General features: G+C 39.1%; 1 protein-coding gene across 6 annotated transcripts in view; it reads left to right on the forward strand.

Moving 5' to 3' along the window:
- Nucleotides 1-20,803, forward strand: part of DLG2 (discs large MAGUK scaffold protein 2) — a gene marked incomplete at its 5' end in the record, with an annotated part of 938,475 nt that overhangs the window by 547,873 nt on the left and 369,799 nt on the right. The gene's annotated exons all lie outside the window — the stretch shown is intronic.

Raw genomic sequence — 20,803 nt, forward strand, 5'->3', positions numbered from 1 at the left:
TGTGTCAGGCACTATGCTAGGTGCTAGGGGCACAAGATTACATTCTAGTGGAAGACAAGCAACAACAAAACAAAAAATATATATAATTTCATTGTAAGATAAGTATAATGAAGGAGAGATACAAGGGTTGTGATAGAAAATAATGGGGGGGGACTTAGTTTGGACGGAGTGATCAGACAGTAACATTTAAACTGAAACCTAAATGTAGAAAAGTTGCCCCGTAGGGAAGAGCTAAAGGGAAATAGTGAGAATCAAAGGCAGCCAGGGATACGATTTTTAGAAACACCATTTATGAACATCAAGCAGATATGGGGAGCCCTTCAAGAAGACTAAGAAGGAACTGAGAGGGAGGTAAGAGAAAAAAAAGAATTTAATGAGAGAAAGAGATTCTAGAACCATGCTGTCCACTACAGTAGCCATTAGACTCATGTGACTATTTAAATATAAATTACTTAGAATTAAATAAAATGAAAAATTAGGTTTCTCAGTCTCACTATCCACATTGCAAGTGCTTAATAACACATATGGCTAAGGGCTGCCATATTGGACAACACAAACAAGGAGCACGTCCTTCTCACTGAAAGTTCTGTTGGCAGTGCTAATCTAGAGAAAAGTGTATAAAGCTGAAGAGAGGTCAACTTGGAGAGGAACTAAAAATAAAGCTATTCCTGTCCTCTCTACTCTCCTCAAGGTGACTACTAAATATGTATTAAATAATCAAATGGCATTGTGCTTTTAGAAATGTGAAACTCCATTTCTGATTTTCATTAACCAAATATATATAATGCTAGAGTTGGAAGGGGTAACTGCAGTTCTGGTTTGCTGTCCTCACCACTCACTCTATCACACAAGATGGAAAATGGAAAGAGGCTATTTTCAAAGACAATGGGGGTTAATGTTGGAGTCAGGACTTAGGAAACAGGTTTCAAATTCTTCTACAGTAAAATGGATGCATCCAAATTAGAGTCAACATAAGACCTATAAAACTTGAATCCAAATATTTTTGTTTAATTAACCCAAACCACTCACCCCATATCATTCTAACTGCTGAGGGTTTGAGCATTTGGTAATTAATTGGAATTTCATAATACCATAGAGTACTAGCTCAAAAGACAATTGTAAAAATCTTTCCTGAGGGGTTTCCCTGGTGGCGCAGTGGTTGAGAGTCCGCCTGACAATGCAGAGGACATGGGTCGTGCCCCAGTCTGGGAAGATCCCACATGCCGCGGAGCAGCTGGTCCCGTGAGCCATGGCTGCTGAACCTACGCATCTGGAGCCTGTGCTCCGCAACAGTGAGAGGCCCGCGTACCACACACACAAAAAAAAAAATCTTTCATGAGAAACACGCCAAGACACATATTAATCAAACTATCAAAAATTAAATACAAATTAAATACAAAAATATATATATTAAAAGCAGCAAGGGAAAAGCAAAAAATAATATACAAGGGAACCCCTATAAGGTTAACAGCTGATATTTCAGCAGAAACTCTGCAAGCCAGAAGGGAGTGGCAGGATATATTTAAAGCAATGAAAGGGAAAAACCTACAACCAAGATTACTCTAACCAGCAAGGATCTCATTCAGACTTGATGGAGAAATTAAAACTTTACAGACAAGCAAAAGCTAAGAGAAGTCAGCACAACCAAATGGCTTTACAACAAATGCTAAAGGAACTTTTCTAGGCAGGAAACACAAGAGAAGGAAAAAACCTACAATAACAAACCCAAAACAATTAAGAAAATGGGACTAGGAACATACATATCAATAATTCCCTTAAATGTAAATGGATTAAATGTTCCAACCAAAATACAGACTAGCTGAATGGATACAAAAACAAGACCCAGGCTTCCCAGGTGGTGCAGTGGTTGAGAGTCCGCCTGCTGATGCAGGGGACACGGGTTCATGCCCCGGTCTGGGAAGATCCCACATGCCGTGGAGCAGCTAGGCCCGTGAGCCAGGCCCGCTGAGCCTGCGTGTCCAGAGCCTGTGCTCCGCAATGGGAGAGGCCACAACAGTGAGAGACCCGCGTACCACCAAAAAAAAAAAAAAAACAAACAAGACCTGTATATATGCTGTCTACAAGTGACCCACTTCATATCTAAGGACACATACAGACTGAAAGTGAGGAGATAGAAAAAGATATTCAATGCAAGTGGAAATCAAAAGAAAGCTGGAGTAGCAACTCTCATATCAGACAAAATGGACTTTAAAATAAAAACTATTATAAGAGACAAAAAAGGACACTATATAATGATCAAGGGATCAATCCAAGAAGAAGATATAACAATTTTAAATATTTATGCACCCAACACAGGAGCACCTCAATACATAAGGCAAATGCTAACAGCCATAAGAGGGGAAATCAACAGTTACAAAATGATGATAGGGGACTTTAACACCCCACTTTCACCAATGGACACATCATCCAAAATGAAAATAAATAAGAAAACACAAGCTTTAAATGACACATTAGACAAGATGGACTTAATGGATTTTTATACGACCTTCCATCCAAAAACAACAGAATACACTTTCTTCTCAAATGCTCGTGGAACATTCTCCAGGACAGACCATAACATGGGTCAGAAATCAAGCCTTGGTAAATTCAAGAAAACTAAAAACATATCAAGTATCTTTTCTAACCACAGCACAATGAGACTAGATATCAATTACAGGAAAAAAAAACTGTAAAAAATACAAACACATGGAGGCTAAACAATACACTACAAAATAACCAAGAGATCACTTAAGAAATCAAAGAGGAAATCAAAAAATAAAGTACAAACAAATGACAATGAAAACACGACGACCCAAAAGCTATGGGATGCAGCAAAAGCAGTTCTAAGAGGGATGTTTATAGCAATACAGTCCTACCTTAAGAAACAAGAAAAATCTCAAATAAACAACCTAACCTTACACCTAAAGCAATTAGAGAAAGAGAACAACAACAACAACAAAAAAACCCAAAGTTAGCAGAAGGAAAGAAATCATAAAGATCAGATCAGAAATCAATGAAAAAGAAATGAAGGAAACAATAGCAAAGACCAATAAAAATAAAAGCTGGTTCTCTGAGAAGATAAACAAAATTGATAAACCACTAGCCAGACTCATCAAGAAAAAAATGGAGAACACTCAAATGAACAGAATTAGAAATGAAAAAGGAGAAGTAACAACTGACACTGCAGAAATACAAAGGACCATGAGAGATTACTACAAGCAACTATATGCCAATAAAATGGATAACCTGGAAGAAATGGACAAATTCTTAGAAAAGCACAACCTTCCGAGACTGAACCAGGAAGAATAGAAAATATAAACAGACTAATCACAAACATTGAAATTGAAACAGTGATTTAAAATCTTCCAACAAATAAAAGCCCAGGACCAGATGGCTTCACAGGTGAATTCTATCAAACATTTGGAGAAGAGCTAACACCTATCCTTCTCAAACTCTTCCAAAATATAGCAGAGGGAGGAATACTCCCAAATTCATTCTACAAGGACACCATCACCCTGATACCAAAACGAGACAAAGACGTCACAAAGAAAGAAAACTACAGGCCAATATCACTGATGTATATAGATGCAAAAATCCTCAACGAAATACTAGCAAACAGAATCCAATAGCACATTAAAAGGATCATACACCATGATCAAGTGGGGTTTATCCCAGGAATGCAAGGATTCTTCAATATATGCAAATCAATCAATGTGATACACCATATTAACAAACTGAAGGGGAAAAACCATATGATCATCTCAATAGATGCAGAAAAAACTTTCGACAAAATTCAACACTGATTTATGATCAAAACTCTCCAGAAAGTAGGCACAGATGGAACCTACCTCAACATAATAAAGGCCATATATGACAGACCCACAGCCAACATCGTTCTCAGTGGTGAAAAACTAAAAGCATTTCCTCTAAGATCAGGAAGAAGACAAAGTTACCCACTCTCACCACTATTATTCAACATAGTTTTAGAAGTTTTAGCCATGGCAATCAGAGAAGAAAAACAAATAAAAGGAATCCAAATTGGAAAAGAAGAAGTAAAGCTGTCACTATTTGCAAATGACATGATACTATACATAGAGAATCCTAAAGATGCCACCAAAAAACTACTAGAGCTAATCAATGAATCTGGTAAAGTTGCAGGATACAAAATTAAGGCACAGAAATCTCTTCCATTCCTGTACACTAACAACAAAAAGTCTGAAAGAGAAATTAAGGAAAAACTCCCATTTACCAATGCAACACAAAGAATAAAAAACCTAGGAATAAACCTACCTAAGGAGACAAAAAACCTGTATGCAGAAAACTATAAGACACTGATGAAAGAAATTAAAGATGATACAAACAGATGGAGAGATATACCATATTCTTGGACTGGAAGAATCAACATTATGAAAATGACTATACTACCCAAAGCAATCTACAGATTCAATGTAATCCCTGTCAAACTACCAATGGCAGGGCTTCCCTGGTGGCACAGTGGTTAAGAATCTGTCTGCCAATGCAGGGGACACAGGTTCGAGCCCTAGTCTAGGAAGATCCCACATGCTGTGGAACAAGTAAACCCGTGCACCACAATTACTGAGCCTGCACTCTAGAGTCCAAGTGCCACAACTACTGAAGCCCACACGCCTAGAGCCCGTGCTCCACAACAAGCGAAGCCACTGCATTGAGAAGCCTGTGCACCACAACAAAGAGTAGCCCCTGCTCTCTGCAACTAGAGAAAGCCAGAGCGCAGCAAAGAAGACCCAACACAGTCAAAAAAAAAAAAAAAAAAACTACCAATGGCATTTTTCACAGAGCTAGAACAAAAAATTTCCCAATTTGTATGGAAATAAAGAAGATCCCGAATACCCAAAGCAGTCTTGAGGGAAAAAAACAGAGCTGGAGGAATCAGACTCCCTGACTTCAGACTATACTACAAAGCTACAGTAATCAAGACGATATGGTACCGGCACAAAAACAGAAATATAGATCAATGGAAGAGGACAGAAAGTCCAGAGATAAACCCACACACCTATAGTCAACTAATCTTTGATAAAGGAGGCAAGAATATACAGTGGAGAAAAGACAGCCTCTTCAATAAGTGGTGCTGGGAAAACTGGACAGCTACATGTAAAAGAATGAAATTAGAACACTCCCTAACACCACACACAAAAATAAACTCAAAATGGATTAAAGACCTAAATGTAAGGCCAGATACTATAAAACTCTTAGAGGAAAATGTAGACAGAACACTCTGTGACATAAATCACAGAAAGATCTTTTATGACCCACCTCGTAGAGAAATGGAAATAAAAACAAAAATCAACTAATGGGACCTAATGAAACTTCAAAGCTTTTGCACAGCAAAGAAAACCATAAACAAGACGAAAAGACAACCCACAGAATGGGAGAAAATATTTGCAAACGAATCAGCAGACAAAGGATTAATCTCCAAAATATATAAACACCTCATGCAGCTCAATATTAAAAAAAATAAACACCTCAATCCAAAAATGGGCAGAAGACCTAAATAGACATTTCTCCAAAGAAGACATACAGATAGCCAAGAAGCATATGAAAAGCTGCTCAACATCACTAATTATTAGAGAAATGCAAATCAAAACTACAGTGAGGGGCTTCCCTGGTGGCGCAGTGGTTGAGAGTCCCCCTGCCAATGCAGGGGATACGGGTTTGTGCCCCGGTCCGGGAGGATCCCACATGCTGCGGAGCGGCTGGGCCCGTGAGCCATGGCCACTGATCCTGTGCTCCGCAATGGGAGGGGCCTGCATACCGCAAAAAAAAAAAAAAAAAATACAGTGAGGTATCACCTCACACCTGTTAGAATGGGCATCATCAGAAAATTTACAAACAACAAATACTGGAGAGGGTGTGGAGAAAAGGGAACCCTCTTGCACTGTTGATGGGAATGTAAATTGATACAGCCACTATGGAGAACAGTATGGAGGTTCCTTAAAAAACTAAAAATAGAATTACCATATGCCCCAGCAATCCCACTACTGAGCATATACCCAGAGAAAACCATAATTCAAAAAGACACATGCACCCCAATGTTCACTGCAGCACTATTTACAACAGCCAGGTCATGGAAGCAACCTAAATGCCCATGACAGACGAATGGATAAGGAAGATGTGGTACATATATACAATGGAATATTACTCAGCCATAAAAAGGAATGAAATTGGGTCATTTGTAGAGACTGTCATACAGAGTGAAGTAAGTCAGAAAGAGAAAAACAAATATTGTATATTATCACATAGATGTGGAATCCAGAAAAATGGTACAGATGAACTGGTTTGCAGGGCAGAAATTGAGGCACAGAAGTAGAGAACAAACGTATGGACACCAAGGGGGGAAAGCGGGGGCGGGGGGTGGGGTGGGATGAACTGGGAGACTGAGATTGACATGTATACACTGATGTGTATAAAATGGATAACAAGAACCTGTTGTATAAAAAAATACATTAATTTTTTTTAAAAAGATGTTAAAAAAATAAAAATCTTTCCTAAAATGTGCTTTGCCTTTAAGGAAAATATGCAGAATGATTTTTCTAATCTGTTTATAAAATATTACTTTTGCTTATACCCCAGCTTTCAAAATGTTTTTAAACAATATTTCACCAGTCATGAAAGCTTATGGGCAAATGGCGCAACTATAAAAATTAACTCTGTACAATGGTTATGGTTTTCTTTTATTTAACAGAATTGCTAAAAGTACTCCTTTTGTAAGTAACTGCTCTTTAAAAATCAAAGTGCAACAGGAAGCAGAAGCAAATACCTGTCATCATGGCTGGTATATACAACTTAACAGGAAAGTTTTCTGCAAAAATATTATGAAATAAAGGAAAACAAGAGGAGTAATTTATTTTCTTTTACTTTGGAGATGAGATGATGATTAGAAGGTATGAATATGAAAAGTGAGAGCATATGTGAGAGCAAAATTTGCTTCCTTGTTTGTCTTTTTGATAAATTCAGACAAAAGCAAATTGAGTAACATGGTTATTACATTATTATATTTGATATATGAATAAGGAAAAACTCCAAATATTTCAAGCTAACCAAGATTAGAGGGCTTCCCTGGTGGCGCAGTGGTTGAGAATCTGCCTGCCAATGCAGGGGACACAGGTTCGAGCCCTGGTCTGGGAAGATCCCATATGCTGCGGAGCAACTAGGCCCGTGAGCCACAACTACTGAGCCTGTGCGTCTGGAGCCTGTGCTCCGCAACAAGAGAGGCCACGATAGTGAGAGGCCCGCGCACCGCGATGAAGAGTGGCCGCTGCTTGCCACAACTGGAGAAAGCCCTCGCACAGAAACGAAGACCCAACACAGCCAAAAATAAATAAATAAATAAATAGAAATTCATAAAAATACATTAGTATTTTTTAAAAAAAGATTAGATTGAAACTAACCTATAGCTGATTTATGTTTGTGGAAAGAAAATTATTTCATTGGTCTGTTTGATTCCTTTTATCAAGGATATTAATATTATATAGGGATCTCAGATGTGTAACTAATTCCACGATTTTTTCTCCAGAGAAGAGAGCTAAGAGAGAGTTTTACAAAGAATACACACTAGATGCTGGCAATTAAATCCAAGGCCGTATGTTACAGCCTCAAACAAAGTCCCTCACTTTGCAAGCCAGATTATTTTTAGAGACCTTTAGAATGTTCAGTTAAGCTCCTTGCAGGCAATCTTGGGAGGTTGTAGACACAGCATAACATAACATAAACATTTGAGACTTACCAAGAGCAGTTACTGCGTCCACAGAGTCTCTGCTGAGTAAAGAAATATTCAATGCCTTTGCTTATCCTGTATAAAATCTGAATTCCTTAGCCTGGCATCCATGTTCCTTCACAATCTGCCTCAGTCTTCTAGTTTTCCTTGACACAGATCCTGCACTCCATTCAAGCTGTGTCCTCCCTGTTCTCCAAGCACATCTTGCATATGCTCCCCTCTGGCCCCGGGCTCATGCCATGTACTGAAATACCATCTACTTTCCTTTCCACTTAATTAGTTTCTACCCATCCATCAAGGTCTAGTGCAGAGTCTATCTTCTCCATGACTTAATCATTTTTTCTTTAATGAGGAGATTTCTCATTATCCACAATACTCAGTTGATACTTAACATATGTGGCCTTGCATTGTTGATTTATTATTTTATGTATATCTGCTTCCAGAAATGGTAACTCCCTGGGAAAAGAAGTGAGTTAGCATTTACTGAGCACTTGCTGTGTGATCCTAATATATATTTAAATTCATCCTTAAACTGCCATAAAATAGATATTATTGTTCAAAATTTACAGCTGAGAAAATAAGACAACAAAAAGTTCCACCAAGGTGATCAGCTGTTAATTGATAGGACTGCCTTCAACCCTCCATCTATCTAGCCCCAAGCCCATATAGTTTTTCCCAGTATCACAGCATACCATACTATCCCCATCCAATAAAATTCTTTTTATCTCACACAGTACCAACCACAGTATATTTATTTAGTATATACTCAATATCTGTGTGGTAACTATCTTGCTGAAGTCAGCCTACCCTCTGCTGCAGAAAGTCTAGAGCATAGGTCCTCCTCTTTAATGCCAGAATTCTTGTGTGTTATCTTAATATCATGTCCTCATAATAGCAGTTCAACAAAACCCCTTTATCTTTGTGTATCTATATGATGTCCAGTAATCTGCTTAACTGATTGACTAGTTAACCAAATTAACTAATTACTTGAATGAGGCATACACTGCACTACAGTCTTCTGAGGAGCTAGATCATTTATATATAAGACATCAGTCCTAATCAGCCAGCAGCTTTGAAGCCTTGTGTGGTTGACCTCCAAGCCGTCACCTTCACTATGCCCCCCTCTTCACACTTAGGCTAATACACTTCTTCCCATGCTGCTGAAAAGTCTCTTTCATCCTCATCACTATTTTTTCCTTAACAACATTGCTCACATGAATACAGTTGCATTTATAGAGAAATAAAGAAGAGAGGGCTTGGGGAGACTAGCTGGCTCTTTACGCATGACCTCAGAGGGTAACAGTCCCTTACTGGATTATCACGATAGTAAATCTGAGACTTAACGTCTACGTGCTCTGAAACTCAATTTTTGTCAGTGTATCCAGGGGTGATCAAGCTTATACGCCATAATGCCAAGTTATGAATGTACAATAAGAAATGGATCTGCTCAAGATACCAGAACGTGCTGTCTAGCACATTCACTCCTATTAGGAAAAACACTATGGAAAGACATATTTTAATGAGCATGTGGCTTGGTGAGCCTGAACTCTTAGAGAAGGAAATCAGCCAGCCAGATGACCTTAATGGCTGCTGATGAGCTAGATGGCCAGATGAGCCCATCTTGTAGGTTAGCCCCACCAGCCAGGGGGTAACCTGGCTGCACCATCCCAGCACATTTACATCAGCAACCTGGAGCCAGAGCTGGAGGGTGCCTCTGCCCCATAACGCTGGAGCTACATTGCCGAGGTCCTTCTCCTAGCACACAGGAAGACTCTCCCTCTCTTCTTCTCCCAATTTATTCAGTTTTGTGAACTCTATTCCTAAAGTACAACTTCTTCCACATTCAAACATGCCTTGATTAACATGCCTTGAAAAAACAGGCCCTTTGAGCCAAGGTGAGGTCAGATATGTATCCCTGACATCGTTGAGGAGCTAATATTTTGTGCCTTATCCTTTTGTTTAGGGTATAGCCTTTCAGGGTCCTGATTCTTTGCAAGGGTCTCTGATCTAACGCCCACCTCAGGGCCCACACAGTCCTACCCTCCAGGCAGCAATCAACTCTGGACACTGGAAACCTGCAAAAGCTGTTCAGTCCACTGCTCGTCTCAGTACTTGCCTTCTTCTCTGAACTTGTAGCCCTTTGTTTTTGGCCTCTAAGGATTTCTCTTACTTGCAAGCTTTGCCAGTCATTTAAAACTATTTTATAAGCATTCTATTCAGAATTTTTAGCTGCTTTGTAATGAGAGGGGTTTTTAGGACATCCAATCTGCCAAATGGCTGGAAATAGGATCTCAATGTATACTTTTCTTTAATACTTTTCTCTTTTCTAGAGGTTTCTAGCGCATTGCCTACTCTGAATTTTATCACTCCTCCTTGACGCAAACATTATTTCCTGCCAGCTTATTACTCACGCAAGGAACCTGCCCCACAGAAGGCATGCCCAAGTTCTCCCACATCCCTAGAGAGGTGAAACTAGAATTCAATATCATTTCATCCTACCCCTCACTTGTTTTTTCTTTGTTCATGCAATATATTTTGTGTGTGTGTGTGTGTGTGTGTGTGAGTGTGTGTGTGTCTATCTTACAGGCTCAGTCCATACTAGTTCCCAACAGTACAAAAACAAATAAACCATGGTCTTTATCCTTCAGGACCATACACATTCACAGAATAGATAAGTAAGCAAAGTAGTTTCATGACAGTAAAGGTAACAATAGTGGTACGATCAATGAAAACTAATGTGGTTTCAAAAAATGAGAAGTGGTCAGTTTTTCTAGAGGCAAGGGGGGATAAGGAAACAGAGAGGAGACAGCACCAGGCCTCAGTCTTGAAGGCCAAGTGGAAGTAGAAGTTCATTATACAGATGAGGATGCAGGAGAAGGCATCTTTCTAGCCAAAGAGAACAGCCCAGTGCTGGAGAACAGTCTGGACACAGACAATAAGACATGGAACAACCTGGTGTGAGGAACAACTCTCACCTGGAGAGTTGGAACTGGGGTGCAAGGCTGGAGCACGGGGTGCAAGGAAGCATGGTGGAGTTAAGCATTAGAGAGGCAGTTGAAGGTCAAATGATGGGGAACTGTGAATATCATGCTTAAGTTTAGGCTTTATCCTGAAGGCATACGGATCCCGGGAAGGCTTTTGAGCAAAGGAGTAATATGGTCAGATACGTATTTTATTAGAAAGATGACTGGAAACATTTTCACAGCTTACTTCCCACTGCACCACACAGCCTCTCACTATGGTGGATATTTTGGGAGTTGACTGGAGTGACTTCACACACCTCAGATGTTCAAAGCTCAAGGAACATCCTACTACTGGCCATGAGAAAGCCTTCAGGTTTAAGTAGTCACCGCCTTTTTTTTTTTTTTTTAATCCTGTACCCTCTTAAGCCATCTGGTTTAAGGAGAAGAAATTAGCCCATAGCACCCTGCTTCCCTCTGCATGAAAACATCCCAGCTGGCTGAGAGCATCTTCTGAGACTCCAGCTAAACGAGACGATGCTGCTACTGCTCAGCCACAGCTGGGAGCAAGTCAGGCGGGCATCTCCCCAGCTGTTCCGCATCCAAAGGTGTTTATAATTAAAAGGCTTTTTATATCACATTCCAAGAAAAATAAAACTGCACAAGTGAATGTAGCACATCTCATCCAGGTGATGATAAAAAGACAAAACCTTTTTAGAAGAAGACTGGTCCCTCTTTGCCCTTGGCTACTTTAGCTTACTGTGCACATGTTCCTGACCAAGCACTTGTCCCGTTCCTGGGCTCTTACAACTGTTTGTTTACACGTGGCTCCTCCCACCCCACGCTCTTTCATGTTTGTATTCACAGTGCCTGACACAATGTCGGTACTCCACAGATGTTTGTTTATTGAAAGTTTAGATACATAAATAAAATAAATACTTTTAAGTGGATAGGTAAGTTTTTTTTTTAATATAGATATAGCTATTATGAGTAACCAGGTTCCATCTTTACTATAGATTCCAATTTAAAATCTAATATGAAAGCTGAAATTAGTAGACAGCACCTAGTATGTACCAGGTATGGGGGACAAAAATCAAATGACATGTTCCCTGCTCTCAAGCTGATCATTCTAGCTGGACAGGGAGACAGTCTGCCAACTCAGTGTCATAAGCATTATGATAGATACATGGAGGAAATGCTAGGGGAGGCGCCCATCACAGCCTCGAATGCGGAGGTTGAAGAGAGTGTCAGGGACAGCTCCTAGAAGATCATGATTCTTGAGCTCAATCCCGAATAAGGAACAAGAGTCAGAATTGTGTTCCACTGTTCACATTTAATAATGTAGAATAATGACTACTAATGGGTTCCTAGGCCATCCGAACTCTAGCTGATGAATGACAAGAAAATTAGAGCTCCAATTACTTTAGTATGAAAAGTATTCACTTCTTTATAAATTGGCGGTGTGTGCTCATTTATTCAATCATCAGGTGTTTATTGAGCATTCTTCTAGGTGTACCGGGGATACCTAGAAATATAAACCACAACACCACACCTTCAATAGATTATAATCTCTCTGGAGGCCACAATGCCCTCATGCACAGAGAAGCTCATGGAAATACAAGGCGTTATGTTCATCAGACCCGAAGTCATTGGCCTAGGCAATAAATATGCAGAAATGAGAGCTGTGGCTCCACATCTGGGGGAATGGGCCATCATGACGAAGGTAGACCGTGAGCAAGTCTAATATAAAAGGAAAAGTTAAGACAAAAGGGAAATATAAGATACATATACATAGGATATTTCAGCATGAGACAACTTGGAAGGACAGAGAGGGGACTGAGTGTGGAATATTAAATCAGCTTAAAGTTACAGAGAATTACTATGAGCCAAGTGCCACGCTGAGCATCGTGGAGAAGACAAACATGGAGCAGACACCGAATGTGCCACCAAACTGCGAACAGTAGAGTCTCGCTGGCAGCCCGTAGCTGATCCGCAACAGAGACATGTGGGTGTGACCTGCACCGTACTTTTATTTATGTTTTATCACTGGCAGCTTAAAATTCTGGAAATTCACATAAAATCTAGATTCTTGTCTTTAGAAACTGGAGAATCTGGCCATGCTAGTCGGTGTTCCTGCTTGGAACACCTGTCCAGAGCTGAGCAGAAGCTACCCTTAGAGGGAACATACCCTCAGTTTGTTACAGTCCCTGCTCAGCCTGCTTCACTCATTTATGTATAGATTTTTCCATCCCAATTAAAATCTAGCACAAAAGAAAGATATTGGCAAAAAAATTATAACTTGAAGTAGAAGGTAAAGTGAGGTCTAAATCACTGTGGGAGTTGAGTCGTTCATTCAGTAACTATTTCCTGAGTTCCTGCTACTGCTGGAGAATTGCTGGTGCCTGAACTCCCGGAGTTCACAGTCTACTGAGGAAGAAGGATATACGAGCAAACAATCACTGCACAATGTAATAAATGCTACAATGTTATGTGTACAAGACACAGTGTGGACCCACGGAGCAAGTGATCGCCTGTGTCTGGAGGGTCAGAGAGTTTGAACTGGGTTTTGAGATGGCCTGAGCCAAGAAATGGAGATATGAAGCAACATGTCAAACTCAAGGAAGCACAGGAGTTTGTTATGACTGGAGCATAGGATGGCTGGAGCCAATTAAGCAAGGAACTAAGCGAATCAGGTGTCATTCTAGTGGAAAGAAAGTGTTTGGAACATTGAAACTAGAATCAAAGAATCTTCAAATTAGGAGACTATCCTAAAAGTCCAAGCCTGAACTAGAGAGAATGGAGAGGTTGCGTGGAAACCATGACGTTCAGAGAGAGCAGAGTGCAAGGCAACGTATAATGAAGGACTGAAGTTTGTGGTCCAAATGATAGAAGCCAAGGGCAGTTAAAGTGAATCTTTGAGTGTCAATAATTCTGGAAACTATACTCTGTAAATATACTGTGATACCTTTTTAAAATTCAGGTCCTCCTCTGGCTTATACAAGTATATTTTAGTTTAGTGTTTTAAATTTCCATTGTGTAAGTTCTCTCTCCATTTAATGGACAAAACACTTAACTTGTAGTAAATTGACTGGCTCTATCAAAACAATGAGATACCAATACATACCCATTATTTAGCAAAAATCTAGAACACCATCAACACCAAATGCTGGTGAAGAATTCTCATTCATTGCTGCCGAGAATGCAAAATAGTGCAGCCACTTTGGAAGACAGTTTAGCAGTTTCTCACAAAATTAAACATACTCTTACTGTATGATCCAGCCATCATGCTTCTAGTATTTACCCAAATGAACTGAAAATGTATGTCCACACAAAAACTTGCACATGGATGTTTACAGCAGTTGTATTTATAATTGCCAAAACTTGGAAGAAACCAAGATGCCCTTCAGTAAGTGACTGAATCAATAAACTGTGGTATAGCCAGACCATGGACCATTATTCAGCACTCAAAAGAAATGAGCTATCAAGCCGTGAAAAGACACGGAGGAATCTTAAATGCCTATTACCAAGTGAAAGAAGCCAATCTGAAAAGGCTACATACTGTAGGATTCCAACCATGTGACATTCTAGAAAAGGCAAAACTATGGAGACAGTACAGAGATCAATATTGCCAGTGGTTGTGTGGAGAGTGGGATGAATAGGTGGAACACAGGGGATTTTAAGGTCAGTGAAACTACTTTGTATGATACTGTAATGATGGATACATGTCATTATACATTTGTGCAAAGCCACAGAACGGACACCACCAAGAGTGAAGCCTAATGTAAACCATGGACTTTGAGTGATAAGGATGTGTCAGTGTAGGTTCATCAACTGTAACAAACGTAGCCCTCTGGTGGGGGATATTGAGAGTGAGGAAGGCTATGCATGTGTGGCGGCAGGATGCTTATGGGAAATCTCTGTACCTTCCTCCTAATTTTGTTTGAACCTAAACTGCGCTTAAAAAACTGTCTCAGAAAAAGAGAACTACAATACGACCCAGCAGTCCCACTACTGGGCATATACCCTGAGAAAACCATAATTCAAAAAGAGTCATGTACCACAATGTTCATTGCAGCTGTATTTATAGCCAGGACATGAAAGCAACCTAAGTGTCCATCAACAGATGAATGGATAAAGAAGAGGTGGTACATATATACAACGGAATATTACTCAGCCATAAAAAGAAACGAAATTGAGTTATTTGTAGTGAGGTGGATGGACCTAGAGTCTGTCATACAGCGTGAAGTAAGTCAGAAAGAGAAAAACAAATACCGTATGCTAACACATATATATTGAATCTAAAAAAAGAAAAAAAAAGATTCTGAAGAACCTTAGGGCAGGACAGGAATAAAGACTCAGACGTAGAGAATGGACTTGAGGACACGGGGAAAGGGAAGGGGAAGTGGGGATGAAGTGAGAGAGTGGCATTGATATATATACACTACCAAACGTAAAATAGATAGCTAGTGGGAAGCAGCCGCATAGCACAGGGAGATCAGCTCCGTGCTTTGTGACCACCTAGAGGGGTGGGATAGGGAGGGTGGGAGGGAGACACAAGAGGGAGGAGATATGGGGATGTATGTATATGTATAGCTGATTCACTTTGTTATGAAGCAGAGACTAACACACCATTGTATAGCAATTATACTCCAATAAAGATGTTTAAAAAAAAAGTCTCAGTCATAGAAAAAGAGATCAGATTTGTGGTTATCAGAGGTGAAGGGTGGGAAGGAGGGGGAACTGGATGAAGACAGTCAAAAGGTACAAACTTCCAGTTATAAGATAAATAAGTACTAGGGATCTAATGTTCAACATGATAATTAACACTGCTGTATGTTATATATGAAAGTTGTTAAGAGACTGAATCCTAAGAGTTCTTATTGCAAGGAAAAAATATTTTTTATTTCTTTAATTTGGTATCTATATAAGAGGATGGATGTTTACTAAACTCATTGTGATAATCACTTCATGAGGTATGCGACTCAAATCATTGTGGTGCACACCTTAAACTTATACAGTATTGTATGCCAATTATACCGCAACTAAACTGAAAGAAAAAAATTTGTCTTGAAAAAGAAGACTAGCTCTGATGTTTACTAGCTGTGTGAACAATAAGCTAGTTTAACAACTACCTTAAACAAGTTGACTTACCTAAGCATCAGAAAAACAGAACTTCTCACGCTACTATACATAAAACAGATAATCAGCAAGGACCTACTGTGTAACACAAGGAACTCTACTCAATATTCTGTAATAATCTATATGAGAAAAGAATCTGAAAAAGAATGGATTATATGTATAACTGAATCCTTTAGCTGTACACCTATAACTAACAAAACAATGTAAATCAACTATACTCCAATATAAAATAAAAATTAAAATAAAAAAAGTAGAACTTCTAATTTTCCACAGGGTTTTGATCCTCTGACAAGAAAAATATACATTAAAACAGTTTTTTTAATTTTTTTATTGAAGTATAGTTGATTTACAGTATTATATTAGTTTCAGGTATACAACATAGTTATCCAATGTTTTTATAGATTATACTCCATTTAAAGTTTTTTTATAAAATATTGGCTATATTCCCTGTGCTGTACAATATATCCTCGTAGCTTGTTTATTTTATACATAGTAGTTTGTATCTCTTAATCCCATATTCCTATTTTCCACCACCCCCACCCCCCGCTTCCCTCTCCCCACTGGTAACCACTAGTTTGCTCTCTATATCTGTGAGTCTGTTTCTGTTTTGTTATCTTCATTTGTTTGTTTCATCTTTACATGAAAACTCTTTAAAATCTTCCATATAATGTAATGGGTTATCAGTATAAGAAGTTTAAATCAGAAAAAGTACATCATTTGGAGTGTGCTTCGGACATTTTATTTGCATACCATCTTACAGATTTATTTCTTTGCATTTCTCCCTTTTATTAAACATCCTAATTTACTTTGATATAAAATTCTATTTTTAAAAAGACATTTAAATCTCAAGAGTTGAGAAGTTTCCAAGTAATTTGGTTTAAAAGACTTGTCCAAGGAAAATAAATAAAAACTACCATCACTTAAGAATGATGTGCTTTATGCAAAGGGTCACTAACAAAATGCCCCTGCATGGGTTACATAGATATGTAATGGGGTCTGATGTTCCATAATAATCTTTAAAGCTGTATTCTTTCTGCAGAGAGCATTTTGCATATTAAACATGTAAGGATAAACCTTACTTCCAAAGAAATTTTGTTCTCTCCCATTTTTCTATTAAAATATCAGGCTCCCTCCATAAAGTTTTCATTTTCTCATTTTTGATAGAACCTTGAGTACAATACTTTCCTCTTAACTTTGCAAGAAGTGCAAATATGATGCAACTTACAGATTTTTGTCTGAGAAACGTGAGGGAAAGGTAAGACTAGAGAATGCAAGGCAAGCTAGAGAATGAATGCCCCGTCTAAAGAGGGCCATGTTCTAGACAACTGTTGCTATGCAATGAGATTAAGAGCCAGTATTCACAGAATGTCTGAGTTTTTTCATGTAAAGCCATAAATCCACATTTTATGCAAATTTTCCTAATTTTAAATATGAGCAACTAATTCAAACATTTGTAAACACTGTGGGTCAGATTAAGCCTCCAACTTATCAATTGACAATCTCTGGAATATATCGTACTCTGAGATTTTGAAACAGAAAATGTGTCTTAATTCTGCCTTTGCTACTTACTAAACTCAGTAAAAACTTGGGCAGGCAGTCTTATTTCACTAATCTAAAAAGTTGTCAAAATAATTTCTTCATCAGGTTGTTTACTTTTCACAATATTTTGTTATAAAATTTTTCAAATATAAAGAAATTTAAAGAATGTTATAATGGACCTCCATATACTTGCCATCTAGATTCTGCTTTTAACATTTTACTATACTTGGTCTATTCAATCTATCCAGTCATCAATCCACCTTCCCTTTAGGATCGGTTTCAAAGTAGTTGCAGACATCAGTATACATCCTTCATTAGACTGTTTTGAGGAATAGATGGAATGATGCACAGAAAGCATCAAGCACAATATTTAATGTATAGATAAAGAGTCATAATAGCCCCCTTCCTTCCCTCTGTTTATTATCTGTAGCTTGCATGTCATTGGTCCCACTAAGAGTGTGTGTTTTATATTGGGGGAAGAAGGATATTTTTATAATAACTTTTTTTGTCAAAAATCCTCTTGGCCCCTACCTTCACAAATGTATCTAGAACCTGGACTTCCAGTATCAGCAAAAATAGAGTATCCCGATTCTTCTCTAATACTCCCTCTTGTTATAAAAGCAAAACCAACTTTAGACATGATAAACATAGCAACACTCTAACAAGTTGGAAAGAAGTCAGACTGGCTTGGGGAGGAATGACACTGATGTGAGTTATCTGGATTTCCTTTCTGCTTCCCATATAGCCTGGATGGGGCAGTAGAGAAGCCGATACCCTGAAACCACCAACAGGCACAGATAAAGGAGCCTCAAGAAAAGCCTGCTCCCTGTAACCAAAGGACTGGGTAAAGGGTAGCCGAATAGAACTGGGAACATTTTAGTAATACTGGCCCTACTTCTAGCCAAATACCAAAGAAAAAACTGTCCACTCACCATTGTGGTACCAGTAGACCATGCAGATAGCTCGATTTCTGACCCCACCAGAGACAGTTAGGAGAAGCAATTATGAGATGGCCCTTCATTTCCTCCACTGGGCTGGTGTCAGTGGTCCAAACAAGAGCTGAACTTCCATCCCCACTCTGCAGCAAAAAGGCAGAATAAGATGGTATGAGGTGTAGCTGGTTGAGACTCCACTTTCAGTGGAAAGCTGAAGTTACATCTTTACCCAGCAGCAACAAGCTGGAATGAGGTTAGCATTCTATTCCCCTACTCCTGGTATTGGCAGGGACCAGCTGGAAGCTGGACTTCCACCCCCTGGCAGTGGCAACAGATAGAAGGAGGAAGAAGGAAGCAGCACTCAGTGGCAAACCACTTTACCTACCAGGGTAGTGTCAGTGGGACTCAGTGGGGGGCTGAACTTCTAGCCCCACCCAGAGGCAAAGAGGCAAAACAAGGTGGTTCAAGGTGGTGCTAGTCAACATGCTACTTTCTCTCCACTGGTGTCAGTGGGTCCAATGGGACCTGAGCCTCTACCCCCACCAAGTGACAGGCAGGTAGAATAAGGCAAATGTTAGCTGGTACCCCACTTTCTCTCCTCCCTGGTGTCACCAGGGCCAAATAGGGAGCTGAATATCCATCTCACTTGGATCTACATGCTACACCTAAACCAATCCACTATGCGGAAAAGACTAAGATTAGATAGGACCCAGTGCCTCACAACATAACAGCCAAAATGTCCAGTATACAATAAAAAAATTGCTTCTCATACAAAAAACTAGGAAAATCTCAACTTGGATGAGAAAAAACAATCAACAGATACAAACACTGAGATAACACAGATGTTGGAATTATCTGTCAAGGATTTTAAAGTAGCCAGCATGCTTCAGTGAGCAATTGCAAACACACTTGAAATAAATTTTTTTTAAAAAAGAAAGCCTCAGCAAAGGGATAAAAGATATAAAGAAAAACCAAATAGAATGTTAAAGCTTTAAAATAAAATAAACAAAATTTTAAAACTCACTGAATGGGCTCAATAGCAGAATAAATATGACAGAAGAAAGAATCAGTGAATCTGAAGATAGAAAAACGGGAATTAGTCTGAACAGAAAAAGAAAATAGATGGAAATGTATCCACTGTTCTGCACTTCCTCTAATACCACCCTGGTCCAAGGGACTATTATATTTTGCCTAAATATAGCAATAGCCACCTAACTGGTCTCACTTCTTTAAACTTTGCCCCTCAAATCTATTTTATACCAAAGTAATCACTTAAAAATGTAAATCAAAAAAAAAAAGTAAATCAGATCAAGTAATTCTTCTTCTCAGTGGATCCCGATTTCTCTCAGAGTAAAAGTTAAAGTTTTAAAATGGTCTACAAGGCCCTTCAGGATTTATCCCCTGTTGCCTCTCTGCCTGTTGTAGGCAAAATTATGAAATGGCCCCATGATCTCCACCTCCTGGTGTTACTCCTACAGTTAAGTTACCGTACATGGAAAAGGGATTTTGCAAATGTAATTAATATTACTAATCAGTTGATCTTAAGGTGAAGAATTATCTGGGTGGGCCTAACCTAATCACATGACCCTTTGAAAAGCAGAGAGTTAAATCCAGCTAATTGCAGAAGAACAAGACAGAGAGATTCCAGATATGAAAAGGATTAAATGTACCATTTCTGGCTTGAAGATAGAGAGGGCCATATGGGAAGGAAAATGCGTGGCCTCTAGAAGATGAGAGAGACCTCCAACTGGCAGCCAGCAAGAAAACAGGGACCTCAGTCTTTGTTAAGACTAATGGTTAATTTTGTATGTCAACTTGACTGGGCCACAGGGTGCCCAGATAGTTAGTTAAACATTATTCTAGGTATGTCTGTGAGGAACTTTCTGGATGAGACTAACATTTGAATTAGTGTACTGAGTAAAGCTGATTGTCCTCTCTCGTATGGGTAGCCCCATCCAACCCATCCAAGGCCTGAATAAAACCAAAGGTTGGGTAAGAGAGAATCTGCTCTTTCTTTCTTTCTTTGAGCTGGGTCATGGGTCTTCTGCTAACTTTGGACTCAAACTTTAGCTAGAAGTTATACCATTGGCTCTCCTGGGTCTCCAGTTTGCCAACTATAGATCCTGGAACTTCTCAGCATTCATGACTGCATGAGCCAATTCCTTATGATAAAATATATGTAATACAGTCCTACAAACACAAGAAACTGAATTCTGCCAACAACCTAACTAAATATGGACCTGGATTTTTCCCCAGAGCTTCCCAATAAAGTTTGGCCTGGCTGACACCTTGATACCAACCTTAAGAAATCCTAGGCAAACAACCTAGACAAGCCCACCCAGACTTCTGACCTACAGAACTGTGAGATAATAGTGGGTGTTGTAGTTTAAACTACTAAGTTTGTGGCAATTTGCTACTCATTAATAGAAAACGAGTACACTGAGTTCATCTTTTACCATTCTCATTCCCTTGTTCAC

Source organism: Grampus griseus, assembly GCF_964374135.1.
Source record: "Grampus griseus genome assembly, chromosome: 8".
In the NCBI taxonomy this organism is placed as follows: Eukaryota; Metazoa; Chordata; class Mammalia; order Artiodactyla; family Delphinidae; genus Grampus; species Grampus griseus.